We start from the raw sequence: 14,866 nt of genomic DNA, 5'->3' as shown, positions 1-14,866 counted from the left end.
TCTTTTTCTTGTGGTGGAAGGCAATGTTAAGTCTGTGATATTAGTTGAAGAAATAAGTTGTCTCCTTATAAAGCTTTTAGTTTAGTTAAATCCAAGGTTCATTTTCTTTGTTGTACAAGGGTTAGACTCAAATGTAATTGTCGATTTACTTAATGTTATGCTTCATATTACATTTGGGGAATTTTACATAAATGATTACACTTTGGGGGTTTAAAATTTGTCATAGCTACAGTTTCAATATTTACATTGCGTAGCTACAGTTTCCTCGCTGTATTCAAAAAATGGCTCGCTGTATTCATAAAACGGCCTAGTTGTATTCATGAATACAGCGAATAAAAAAAAATCAAAAATTCTTTTCACTGTATTCAAGTCATATGTATTCAACTCAGCTGTATTCATGTCAAATGTATTCAACTCAGCTGTATTCATCTATAGCTACTTTTACATTGTATTCACTTTATTGTATTTAAAAATCAGTGGTATTCAAACAACATAAATACAAAAAAAATTGTATTCAACTTGCACAACTGAGTTAAATTTTCCCAAAAAAATTAACGAATACACTCAAATACTAAATACAAAAAATAAAATTCAATAGATCTGGAGGAAGGAGAAGATGATGACCGAAGAAAGAAGGGGAAGGAGCAGTGCCGATGGTGGCGACAGATCTGAAGGAAAAATGAGGTGGTGTGGAGAAGGTGAATGGATGGAGATCGATAAGAAGGGGAAGGAGCTGAGGATGGTGGTGACGTCGGCCATGGTGGTGGCGGAGTGACAGTGGAGTGGCGGTAAGGAGAGAGAAAATGGAAGAGAGAGCAGAAGGGAGGGAGAAGTAGTGGACTTGAAGAACATTGAATATTTTTCATGGAAGAGAGAGCAGAATGGAGGGAGAATGGAGGGAGGAGAGAGAAAAATGTGGATACAAGGGTTGCTTTTTTATTTTAACCTATTTTGTATGTTTTAATTATGGAGTGTAATTGATATACACATTTTAGCTATGAGGTGTAAATTAATTAAAGTATAGCTACTAGATAAAAATAAAGTCTAATGTTAGCTACACCATGTAGATTTCCCTTACATTTGTTCATGCTTTAACTATCCAGTCCCTAATAAACAAGGGGAGTTAGAGTGTACCATATTGATTGAGGGATGAGTTATTGTCTCCTTATATGAACTTGGACAATTCTCATATGATGAGCTAGCTTCTGGTTAAGCCAATGTCGATTTTCATTACAGCGAAGAAAAGAAAGGAATTTCTAAATGCATCTCAACAATTTCAAGAGCGAACTCCCAACAGGATGCTTCAAGGATATTAATGCATCCCCAACGCTCACAAGTTTAGAGATTTAATCCCAAGGGGGTCGTTGAAGAGACATAAATTATATATAACAAATATATCGGTGAGTACCAGTTTGTCGTGGTAACTACATCATAAACGTGAAATTAACTAAAGTTTCTGAATCACAACTGAATTGGCTAGGCCAGCTTGTTCTATTGTCTGGTCAAGATCAGCAAGTTCCTTGGGAGGAAAAGCCACTGTCTGCAGTTTATAGCTTCTTGGTCCACCAGGCCTTGATGCATCAATAAACCCTCGGATATCTCTAATAGTGTGTTGCAAGTTGAACCGTGAAACCATTCGTGTTCCATCTGCCAACCTGACTTGAATTGAAGTTGAAGGCTGCGTCTGATCAACAACTAGGCCTGCTGATGGGGCTGGAGCTGCAGTAAATGATGAGACGACAACAGTTGAGTCTACTGCCGGAGCACCCGAAGTTCTTCCCATGCCCTGAAATGAAGCACGGCGCTTCTCTGGTACCTGCTAATAGGACCCCAGAGAAAAAACAAAAGAAATTTCGTCAAGGGGAAATGTTTCAGGATTAAAACAGAGACCCATTGCTATTTGAGGGAAAGAGGCATACCGGGCAGTCCTCCTCACTCCTTGTGAGATTCACATGGACAGATGTCTTCCCAGCTGCTGGCTCAAGTTCTTTTGGACATTCAGACTTCCGAATACTCTGCATTCATGAACATTATATTAAGTTCCGAGTAAAAAGTAGGTTTTTTTCTCTCTTTCTTGCTTGTTCATAGTAAAGTTTTCATTGCATCAGATAAAGGTAAAGAAATATCAAAGCAAAAATGAAACAAAAGAACTAACAGAGTTCCAAACGAACGACATACTCTAGTCGCCTATCAAATTAACAAAAGACGGCGGGGGCGAGCGCTTCATTGGCGCTCCGAGTCGATACACCAATCAGAATGGTACTCCCTAGCAATCGTGGATGTGACGCCTTGATACACTTGGATTCCATCACCCTGATAGGCAGGGGTGAGGACATCCCAAAATGGACCTTCGTTGAGGACAGCAAGACCAGTATCGTTGGGGGAGAGGTTGAAGTGATAAGTCAGAGCAGCATAGACATGAGCATCTGGAATATCATCGATGGTGGTGGAGGCCTTGAACGCGAAGCGCAGATTGGAGCGCATGGTATTGTGCGCAACTTGGTTAGCACTTCCGTGCTGGAAGTTGCTGCACGTACCGGCTTTATTGGTCCAGACAGGACCTGGGAACACGTTGGTTCCAATGGTTGCTACGCAGCGGACTGAGCCGGTGGTGGAGCAGTTTGGTGAGCAATCAGCAAGGGAGCAGCAACCTTTCCAAAATTGGCGGTACTTGCCCATCATAGCAGCTAGCGGGCCGAGCCAAGATGAACTATTGTTCATTCTCAAGGCGGAGATCCAGTTGTTTTCAACATGATCGACGCTGATATCCAGGGAAGGTGGAAGATCATAAAAGTAGAGGTTGGTGGCAGCATCTTGCCAAAGGCGGAGACCGCCGGCATATGTTAATGAAGCTCCAGGAGAAGCAACATTGATCTTTTCATTTTCATCATGCACACAAGCTTGGCTAAAAAGTGTAGCCATGAATCTTGGGCCATCGACATCAGTGTGAAACAAAGCTTCAGTAACAGCTGGCCTAGTAGCGACGCGGCAGATGGAGTAGAGACGAGAGATGAAGATGCTGATGTTGGGAAGGGGTGAAGCAAATCTATTTCCAAAGGAGAATCTATCAGCCTCGGTCCACTCAGGAGTGGCGGGCAGAGAGGGAGAAACGTAGCCAAACTTACCAGCGACACTAGGCCAGAAGCAAGATAAATTCTTGAATGCGGAGACCAGGGAGGCTGGAATCCACAGACTAGTAAAGGGAAACATAGTCACCGCGGAAGATTCCCGCGGAATCCATAGCTCTAACCACTTGAATGTAAAGCAAAATGGAGATGTAGATCTGAGATTGGGGGGGGGGGGGGGGGGGGGGGGGGGGGTTGGGGACCCAGCCCATGCAGCTGTCTGTCCAATGTTTAGTGGACGCCATCATATGGTCCATCTGGTTGAGTTAGTAGAGGACCGAGATAAAGCAAGGGATAAAGGTGGATTCCCTGGGGTAGGTAATCCGTTCGAGGGGGGAATTGGAAGCCATAGCGAAAATCTCGATATTCGGGTCAGCAAGACCACATAGAGGAGGAGCTAGCCTTCTAGCTTCAAACTGGGGGGCGGTGGGCTATAGCAACAGCCTGATCTCTTTGAGCTTCTTGATCGCGTTCAGCGACCCAGTTTCTTGCAGGATCAGCAACGCCAATAAGTCCAACCAGATTCTGTAGAACATTGACATTAGGGGCAGCATCTTGGAAGGGAAGAGCACCGTCCTGAGCCATTATGAAAGCAGAGTGAGTTTCTTGGAAGAAAAGAACCAAAAAGCGTAGAAAATCAACCTTTTTCTTGAGTAAAAAATAGGTAGAATACAATGAGAAATGTTTGCGCCACCACATAAATCTCCGTTCAGTTGTAGTGGTGGTTCTGCCTTGCAACAAGAATCCGAAATTGCATCAGATATTGTCCACATCCAACAGTACGGTGTCATTATATCGATCCAAATTCAATAAAGGATGAATCCCAATCCTCCTTTTATGATAGATTGAAAGTAGCAAGAAAAAAACAACTTTTAACGCTTAAGAAGATCACAATACAGTGTTGCTGTATAGATACAAATTCAACAAAGGATGCTTGTCAAAAGACGAGATTCAGGGAAAATCTCAGATTTTGACACTGATTACTGATAAAATCCACTGTGCCAAAGAGGAACTACAAGTGCAGATTCAAGGAGAGAAAAAATTTCTGAAAATGTAAATCCTCTTTTTACACTTAAAAAATTCTTTATCTGTTGTGGGGCAAGAGTGGAAGCAGAGAACTTACAATTGTACACGGCACAGTATACATCAACATGAACTTAACAAAAGAATTGCAGCTTATTGACATGCAATGACACAAGAAATGCTTTAATGATGTATGTTTTTGGTGGAGCAGCTAACAGACTCTGATATTACTTATCAGCTCCATCCAATAGAAGGTTAACTGGTCTTTAAGGATGTCATGACTTCAGTCAGACCCAGTTCAATTTACCTTCTTTTTTTTTCTTTTTTTTTAATTATATTTTGAACTGGTAATTGTGTCCCGGTTCAATTTACTTAATGACAAGAAATTATCTTCTCCAATAAATCACAATACTCGGATGATCTTCATCAAGAAGTGTCCATTAGCTAGTTTTTTTTTTTTTGATTAGCCACGGGTGTCCGAGTCTCTTTGAGCCCCGACTAATCCCGTGGGTGCACAGGCCCTCGGCAAGGAGTTTCCCGCAAGTGCACCACGGTTAATTCAGGGTTTCCCCAGTCCGATGGCCCTCAGAAATTGTTTGCACCCAGTGGGTTTCGAACTTGAGACCTTGAAAGGGAGCACCCCAAGGCTCAAGTCAATTGCCACCAGGCCAACCCCTGAGGGTTCCATTAGCTAGTTTATCTGACCAATATTTCCCTTCAGATAACAATTTCAGTTATTGCTACTTTGTAACTAGGAGTTTGTGTAGAGGGAAACATGATTTTTTTTTTTTTGACAATATTCTTTTTTTTAAGATCCAAAATGCCATCACAATATCATTCATTTTCAGAAGGTGAGACAAGTGTGCTGATATTCATGGAACAGCATCACAACCATACTAGTAGAAGATTATCATTATAATAACATAAATGTAAAACTAGAGACCGATTTGAAGCACTTAAAGAAGCAAAACCAAAAAAAAAAAATATTCATTCAGTTCTCACCCATGCAGACTGAAGGAGAGGCGATCTTTTAATTCATTTAAATAACACAACACTTTCCAAACATACAACGGGCCTCTTCATTCATTTCTGCTCAGGCGTAATGCTTGAAAGCAGCTTTCAAGTTGCAGAGATGAGTACTGAGCATGAACAGTCTTGTATATCTGCTCCAGCAGTTCGTTTTTAAATAATAATCAACAACAACATACCCAGTGTAATCCCACAAGTGGGACCTGGGGAGGGTAGAGTGTACGCAGATCTTACCCCTACCTTGAGAGATAGAGGTTTTTCCGGTAGACCCTCGGCTCAAGGAAAAGCATTTTAAGGCGTGATGTTAAATAATAATTGTAAAGAAATGGATCTTAGGCCTAACTCAACCCCAAAAGCTAGCTCATGAGGAGAGGATTGCCCAAGTCCTTTCTTTTTTTTTTGTAAGGTAAGTATTTTATTAACAAATGGGGAAGTCCACGTATACAAGTCGTATACCAAAAGAAGAGAATCTACACCAAAATATGATTCTCAACAAAAGAGATCCAATCCTCTATACAAATAGGGACCTCATAAGTACACCAAAAGGAAACTAGAGATAAAACACCAAAATATTGCTCCACCCCTTCAACTGCCCTCCTATTTCTCTCTTTCCAGATGACCCACATAATTGCTAAAGCAGTGACACTCCATGCCCTTGATCTTCTCTTTCCCCTTCTCTGATTCCAACTATGGACCCTTTAACCCACCGATGTGGAACTCTTAACATAATCATGATTGAATTTTACTTATCACAAAATCATGAGAGGATTTAGGGTCTTCCGGTAAGATATATGTTTCTAGAAAGTGGAGTTTGGGTTTCATAGGTTGAATACTAGCAACATACCCATATAAGTTGAATACTAGTATCAGATAAACTAGTTTGAAATGGAGGTTTGAGCAGAATTCTACAAGATCCAGATGATAGATCTCAAGCGGGCTTGAACTGCTTTATTCGATCTTCAGCTGGCCTACGAGGCTGCTGAAAGAGAAGAAAAGGGAAGGGGATACTAAAAGGGACTGCTACCCTGTACCCAAAGACATCACTGAGCTCTAGTAGAAGAGATGTAAGATCAAATTTTTTCACATAAGCAAGGTAAAGATCAAGCACACCCTTTCTTCTTTCAAGACATGCTCTGTTGAATTTAAAATTGAAACCACCCTATCCTCCAACTTGGGGTGTTCACAGGAAACTGAATCAAACCGAGAAAAAAAAATTGTTTGATTTGAGTTGATTTCGGTTCTCAATTTTATTAACCGACAAAATTTGGTTTGGTTTTAGTTCTAAGCAAAAAATAACCGAATAACAGTACCAAATCCACTATATAAATAACTAGTTAAAAATTATAATTACGCATACACATATATATATGTATATTTTATGTAAAATTTTACCATACATATTAATCTTTTGCACTCTTGGTTTATAGTCTAGTTCTTTGCCTTGCTAATAATTTAGTTCTTTGTCTTTACCTTCTAGTTTGATTTATAATCTTTATTTTGATAAGTCCGAGAATACTTTTCCTTCATCAAAAAAAAAAAAAAAAAGTCCGAGAATACTTTTCATTCGAAAAAAGCTTGTTAATTGAGTCCTTAAATTGTTCATCACTATTTAATTCAACTATCATCAAGATAACTTGGTATGACAACTTTTCTTAAAGAGTAACTGGCTTGGTACAACTTTTCTTAATGAGTAATTCTCTTGGTAGTGTTATGCTGGAATATATGTTTGGCAGTATATGTCACCTTTTAAGGAAACCGCAAAAAATCGAAATAGTTGAAAACCCCGAAAAAACCGACAAGGACTGGACCATGAAAACTGACTTAGGTTTTAATGTTTGAAAACACCACTTAATTGGTTTGGTTTCCTTTTAGCAGAAACCGACTTAAACTGAATCATGAACGCCCTTACCGCCAACAGTGCTCTGTTGAATTTATTATATTAAAGTCATTCTTTTTCTTTTTGGATGAAGTTGTATTGAAGTCATTGTTTTACATAAGTTTCAACTGTAGAATTATATATCATTGTAGACCAAAGTTGAACAGCAAAGCCTTTCTGGTAATTACTACTCTTAAGCAAATAGCTCAGTTGACTCTCAAGTGAGGAAAACATGCAGTAAATGTGGAACCATGAAAACGAACAAATGCATGTAAATTCAAAAGTTAAAATCGTGATGTAAACTATACTACCTCTAAGAAAGGGGCATTTTCTGAATCATCAAACCTCCGCAGAGGGCCATCATCTACAGTGAACCCATTGCACCAAAAAGTGATACCATGGGTGACATTTTCAGGTGGCTGAGGAACAGAAGACACAGCCTCCCCTGTAAGTCGCCTTGCAGTTCCAGTAAAGCTTCTTGAGCCTGAAGATGGAAGGTGTTCCGAAGGTCCTTCTACGGTAGCATATTGTCTAGCTTGATTAAATATTGCATCCACGTCATTCGCTTTTGATGGATCTTGAACAAGCATTCCGCTACACAAAGGACTTTGATCAGCAACATGGAAGTGAATATGCATTTTGTACTTTCAGAAAAACTAGATTGTTCAGGTTTCATACATCTAAGGAAAATATCTTTAGAATTTAGATACATGTCTTACACAAACCATTTGACTGGACCTTAGCCTTCTGATTCCTCGAGAAAACAAGGAATAGAACATAGAAATCTAGCTAACAATAAAGGTTAAAAGAAAAGAGTAGCCAGCAGTTAATTCAGCTCCGAGTGATCTTAGACCATAAAAAGTTTACCACTGCAAGCATTTTTTATCTTTTTATGCCCAATACAAACAATTTATCAACACAGACACAGATTGCAAATTAAAGTGGAATGCTAATATTTTTCCTTTTTGAGTTCTAACTTATGCATAAATGGACATATTGGTGAGGATCAAGCCAGCAGCAACCAGAGTAGCCCTTAGAATGAATCAGAGCAAAGCTTTCAACAAATTGAGTCACAATTATAGACATCAACCGGACTTATCTCCCAAAAAAAAAAAAAACATCATCTGGGACTGCCAGTTACTAGCATATTTCAGAAGGAAGGTATTGAAAGGATGTCAATAGTCCCTTGGTAATTTATGGATGAGTTTAAAAAATGAAAAGCCTCCAACGAGAAAACCATCAGAAGAAATATCCAACACAACAAAACTTAAATCAGTATATAAATGTTGTTTAACTCTGCTGATATAACTAAAATCAAAGAGCTGATAAAATCAAGAAGTGACTGGGACAGGAGGGGTTTTAAAATGACCGGAAACCATGGATACTTAGATTCACTCATGGAAGTATAAATAGCAGAAGCCTGGCAGCATAGTCAGGGACAGCACATCAAAATTGCTTGCTCCACACTAAAAACATTTATACAAGAATGCACTTCCTTGCGGATCAAGTTTGCAGGATTAGATATAAATTTGTAACTACCATCCTCTATTCATTTTAACTTTTCTAGTCAAATGACCAGATACAAGGAAAGATTTTTCAATATACTTCCTATCTTCTCTCTGTTACCAGCCTTGAAGGAGTGGCTAGGACTCCCTCAACCACTAAGAACAAGATTACAAGAATGATCAGAACCTTTTTAGTATACTTTTATTCTGAGGAACATATTTGTTTTTGATAACCAAAAAAATCTTTGAAGGCTAGCTGGCACAGGGTTCGCAACTAGGTGATAATAGGCTCGGCCATCTTTCCTTCTCCACTGAGTAAGGGTTTAGCCAACAGTAGGACTCGAACTTGTCACATGCGCCTAAATCACAAATCACGTGATCCACCATTAAACTGAACCAAAGCCCTCGGGGCAAAGCATATGAGTATTTCCTTCTTCCAAATGGAGCCTCAAGGAAGAAGGTACCCGCCCAAATCATCAGCTAACGCAAAAGTGGAAAATCCTGTAAAGGAGCTTGGTTTCTCAAGCTCCACCAAGGTAAATGAACTGTAACTGTTCAATGTTCAGGGATAATACTGGAGGCTCTCTCCTAAGAATGATAAGTTAACAAATTATTATGTTCATTTATTCTCTTCGTTGTCTTAGATATGGCCCTATCTGACCTTTTGTCTTGTTTTCTTCTCTTGAGCCGAGGGTCTTTTGGAAACAGCCGCCCTACCTTTCAAGGTGGGGGTTAGGTCTGCGTACACTCTACCCTCCCCAGACCCCACATGGTGGGATTATACTGGGCTTGTTGTTGTTGTTGTTGTCGTCGTCGTCGTCTTAGAAATTAGAATCATAACTTGCTAGTTTAGGAAAAGAAACTGAAAGTCTATGATAGGTTTGTCGAAATTGGAGGGAATAGGAGGCTTTTAAGGCCTAATCCTTCAATAAAAGTAGGAAAACGTCACAACCTTTAAAATTCTCTTATCCATATGGAGTAGTTCATTGCTTGTGTTTAAAACACAAGCATAATAAAAAGAAGAGATGGAAACTTGGGCTCTAAAAGAAGAAGTTTGCTAGGACAGATGGCTGAAATGGATGTAGTGCTGGAAGAAAGAGTCCTAACAGAAGAGGAATCAATCAAGAAGGCAACTTTACTTATGGAGTATGAGGAGTTGGTCAAGAATGAAGAAATATCTTGGAGACAGAAATCAAGATCACTCTGGTTAAAAGAAGGGGACAAGAACACTAAGTTCTTTCACAAAATGGCAAATGCTCACAGAAGATATAACAATATTGATCAGCTTGTGATTCAGGGAGAAACAATTGAGGAGCCAGCTAGAATTGAAGAAGAGATAATTGATTACTATCAAAAGCTATATTCTGAGACCACACAATGGAGGCCAGCCTGTAACTTCACAAATTGCCCTACTATATCAGAGGAGGAAAAGGAGTCTTTACAAGGCAGTTTTGAAGAAAATGAAGTATTGAGATGTCTAAAATTATGTGCAGTTGACAAAGCTCCAGGCCCTGATGGATTCACCATGGGTTTCTTCATCAAATGTTGGGAAGTAGTGAAGCATGACATAATGAACACTTTTCACAACTTCCATGAGCAAGGAGTTTTCGAGAAAAGTTTTAATGCAAATTTCATTACTCTCATTCCTAAGAAGAAAGGTGCTAAGGAACTAAGGGACTTCAGGCCTATCAGTTTGATAGGTAGTATTTATAAAATCTTTTCCAAAGTGTTGACTGAAAGAATGAAAGGGGTCACTGCAAAACTAGTGGACTCCCAGCAGATGGCCTTCATTAAGGGCAGACAAATTATGGATGTTGTGCTAGTAGCTAAAGAAGCAATAGATTCCAGGTTTAAGCAGAAGAAACCTGGAATCCTTTGCAAGTTAGATATTGAAAAAGCATATGATCATGTAAACTGGAGGTACTTACTCCAGGTTTGGAGATGATGGGTTTTGGACAGAAATGGATCCAATGGATCAAATTCTGCATATCAACTGCTAGTTTCTCAGTTCTGATTAATGGTTCCCCAGTAGGTTTTTTTAAAGCACAAAGAGGTCTCAAGCAAGGTGACCCCTTGTCACCTTTCCTATTTTTGATTGCAATGGAAGGTCCAAACAATATGATCAAGACAGCAAAGGTGAATGGATGGATAAATAGTTTTGAGGTGGCTAGAGCTGGTAATGAAAGTCTGGAGGTGACACACCTCCAATATGCAGATGACACACTGATCTTTTGTGATGCTGAAGAGGAGCAACTAAGGTTTTTAAGGATGATACTAGTCCTATTTGAAGGAATCTCTGGGTTGCACATTAATTGGAGGAAGAGTTTTTTGTACCCTATCAATGAAGTCCCACACATGAAGTTGTTGGCTGCAAATCTAGGTGGTGAAGTTGGTCCTCTGCCTAACTATCTATCTGGGAATGCCTCTGGGAGCCAAATCTAATTCAACAGAGATTTGGAACAATATGATTGAAAAATGTGAGAGGAAACTAGCCAGATGGAAGAGCCAATATTTCTCCTTGGGGGGTAGAGTGACACTCATCAACTCAGTCGTTGATGCCCTACCAGCATATATGATGTCTCTGTTCCAAATTCCAGCAGGGATTATCAAGAGGTTGGATAGCATCAGAAGGAAATTCCTGTGGCAAGGAAATAAAGAAAAAAAAGGATTTCACTTGGTGAAGTGGAAAGTAGTGATTACTGGCAAGAAAAATGGGGGACTGGGAATAAAAGATATGAAAATGCAGAGCAAAGCACTCAGAATGAAGTGGCTATGGAAGTATGCCAATGAAAATCAACTTTTATGGAGGAAAGTTATCAATGCAAAATATGAAAAGGAAGATAGCTGGATGACAAAGGAGGTTACCACACCATATGGGGTTAGTCTGTGGAGATCCATTAGAGCCTTATGGAATGAAGTTAAGTGCAACTCCAAGATCAAAGTAGTGAATGGGGTCAAAACCAGATTCTGCAAGGATAATTGGCTTGAGGCTGGTCATCTGAAAACACTATTTCCAGATATATACAATATTGTCTTAGATCATCAAAGGACTGTGGCTGATTTGTGGACACCTCAAGGATGGAATTTCACTTTCAGAAGGCAAATCAATGATTAGGAGATACAAAGAGTGGCTCATTTTCTTAACATACTGGAACAATTTAAGGGACTTCAGGTAGGAGAGGATGTTTTTTGGTGGCTGGGGAATAAAAAAGGAGTGCTCAAAGTTAGTTCAGCCTACATGATGATGAATCAATCAATTCAACATACTACCAACTGACCCTGGAAACACATTTGGAGATCCAAAATCCCACATAAAGTTAGCTGCTTTGTGTGGCTTTTAGCTAAAGAAGCAGTTCTTACACAGGATAATTTGATGAAAAAGGGGATAATTTCATGCTCTAGATGTTTCCTCTGTGGAGAAACAGCAGAGACAGTTAACCATCTGTTTCTACACTGTAAGCTTACACAACAGCTTTGGAGAATATTTTTAAATCTCAAAGGTATAGTCTGGACCATGCCTAGCAAGGTTTCAGAGGCTCTAAAGAGTTGGGAAGAGGCAGGATGCAAAGAACAGAAATAGATGGAGAATTATCCCTGCCAGCATATGGTGGGCAATATGGAAGGAGAGAAACTCCAGATGTTTTGAGAGTATAGAGAATGGAGTGCAGAAGGTCAAGTTGAATTGTATTTTATTGCTTTATTTTTGGTGTAATCAGGCTTACTCAGATGATACTATTTCCATTATTGATGTATTAGATTCAATATAGGATTAGAATAGTAGAGTCTTGGAGTACTTTTGTAGATATGGTTTCAGTACAACCTATGTACTGTTTTGTTCATATGGAATACAATACAGTTACCAGTTTCAAAAAAAAAAAAAAAAAAAAAAAAAAAGAGCCAAAAGACTAATAATACAAATAGGCCATGTACTAGGAGAACTATGAGTAACAATTTAGTATTAACTAACTGCAATATCCTGAAGAAGCAGCCCCTGATCCAGACCAATAAATATTAGAATGATGAGGGATGTTTGTGTTAACTCCTGAAGCTACAAATGTAGACCCTTCACCCACCCACCTTCAACCCCAATCGGAAACTCTGTAATAAACCCCCATAATGTGTTAGCCCAGTAACTTTCACATTATATCAACTCTAACCAATTATGAAGTGAATGGTCAACTGCTCATCACTTCTAGACATAAAGCAGTTATTACAAAGCACTACCCTGTACACATGTTACATTGACATGCAATTCATCACCCTCAAAAGGTTATCCTAACCTGATAGTGTGATGAATTCATACTGAGCAAGGTCATAGTTCTCAAGGTCATTTGCACCCGAAAAAAATTATGGATGGTGTCCGGACTAGCTTGGCGCACTTGGACTAATCTACCAACCTAGAGCAGATAGACTCAAATCAAGTGAAGCTAGTTGTTACTCCCATACCTCAACAACTAGGCCCTCTTGCCCCAAGTTTTTCCACCTATCAAGATGAGGACCTACAAGGGGTCACCTATCCAAGTAATTATGTCATCCAAATAGGCTTATCTTTGGAGTTGTGATGGAATTCAATTCTATAGTGTTGTTGTTATCATCCCATCCCTCACAGTAATACTACTGCGACTATCTGCTTTATCCAAGGACAGGACAGGTTATGCTTAGCAAACTCTGATAAGTATATGAAATTTCATATCATCCACTTTTTCACATTTTTTTCGATTGAACCAATAAAAGTAGTGTAGTAGTATTTCAAATATGTTTGACACTTGGCAATTGTGACCGTCTTCTACATCATATGGTGGTGGCATTTGCATCGATCTTTAAAGACAAGTATCTTAACACTTCTCTTATAAATTTCCCATATTGATTCATCCGAATCACACCCCACATTAGTCTTCTTCAAGACATCAATTTAGCAATCATTACTTCACTTATCCTCTTTCCTTGTCCAGAATACTCTTGACAATATTTTTCTTTATTCCTCTTGTCTAACTTGCTGGTACTATTAAATTTGCTGATTTCACTAATTAACTAGAGGTAGGCTTGTTTAATCGGGAGAAACATTTCACATTGCATAAATAGTTTCCTAGAACAGTGCCCCGCACAACTCAAGTCAATTCGTGTATTTGATTTTACTAAAAATATTATCATCGTAAGCAACAACATACCCAGTATAATCCCACAAGGTGAGGTGGGGTCAAGAGAATATAGTGTACGCATACCTTACCCCTACCCATTTAATTTTCCAGTGCCAGTATTTGCTAATAAATAATTTTCTTATTGTATTTTTAACTTTGTTTCCCAGCAAGTAGAACGTCAAATGAAATTAAGGGTGTGACCTCGTGGGAAGTGTCAGGTTCAAATCCCGGCAGAGACAAAACACTAGGTGATTTTTCCCATTGTTCCAGCCTTGGTAAAGAGAGTTACCTGGTATTCGAAATTAGTCGAGGTGTCCCGGGGGCACGGCGATTATGAAAGAAAAAAGTAGAAGGTCAAACTTGAATACCAAATATGAAGTAAGAGAAATACCTTTTCTGTCCGCGAGTATGATAGTGTTGAGGCTCATCGGAGTCACTCCCTGACCCTGTCGTAGGTCCACTATTTCTAGGTCTAGACGACCTCAAGTTATAAGCATTACTATTAGAAGGTTTTCGTTTCCGTTTTTGTTTAGGAGGCGGAGAGAAGAAGAAGAAGAGTATGACTGTGACTCCGACTGAGAAGACTCTCGACGGACGGAGGTGTTTCCGGCGGAAGCGACGGCGGCGGCGGGGGAGGGAAGGGAGGTGTTTTCGAGGAAGGTGGAGACGGCAGATTCTAAGTTGAAACTATGGCTTTCTAGGAAGAATAAGGCTTCTGATTTTGATGAACAAGATGTGATTTCGCAGAATGTGTTGATAAGAGCTTCTTCTCTTTGGGTGTTTTCTGTAGCCTTGATATTCGCTTCTTCCTTCTCCATTGTTTGGGACTCTACCGATGCTCTATGCTCGTCTTCTGTTTCTTCTCGTTTTATAGTCTACTATTAGAGCCTGTTTGGAAAGCCACCCGGTAACTGGAATGGGTGTAATTAAAGTAATTACACAGTATTGTAATTACAATGACCCGTTTATTTATCATAATGTAATTACAAGTGTGTTGTTTGGTTGCACAAGTGTAATTACACAGTTAGTTTAATTAAAAATTAACATTTGATTATAAAAAATTTAAAATTAATATTTAAAAAATATGTGCCTTTATAAATGATATTAAATTAGTTATTTAAATATACATTGTTTCTTGAAAATGTGTCAATTAATAATCATATATTTGTA

General features: G+C 39.1%; 1 pseudogene; it reads right to left on the bottom strand.

Moving 5' to 3' along the window:
- Window positions 1–1,359: 1,359 nt before the first annotated feature.
- LOC132640782 (plant UBX domain-containing protein 4-like) lies at window positions 1,360–14,553 on the bottom strand (annotated as a pseudogene).
- Window positions 14,554–14,866: the final 313 nt, after the last annotated feature.

The sequence above is a fragment of the Lycium barbarum genome, chromosome 5, assembly GCF_019175385.1.
Source record: "Lycium barbarum isolate Lr01 chromosome 5, ASM1917538v2, whole genome shotgun sequence".
Lineage (NCBI taxonomy): Eukaryota > Viridiplantae > Streptophyta > Magnoliopsida > Solanales > Solanaceae > Lycium > Lycium barbarum.
The sequence above is the reverse complement of the archived record's forward strand: the minus strand, read 5'-3'. Positions and strand labels throughout refer to the sequence as shown.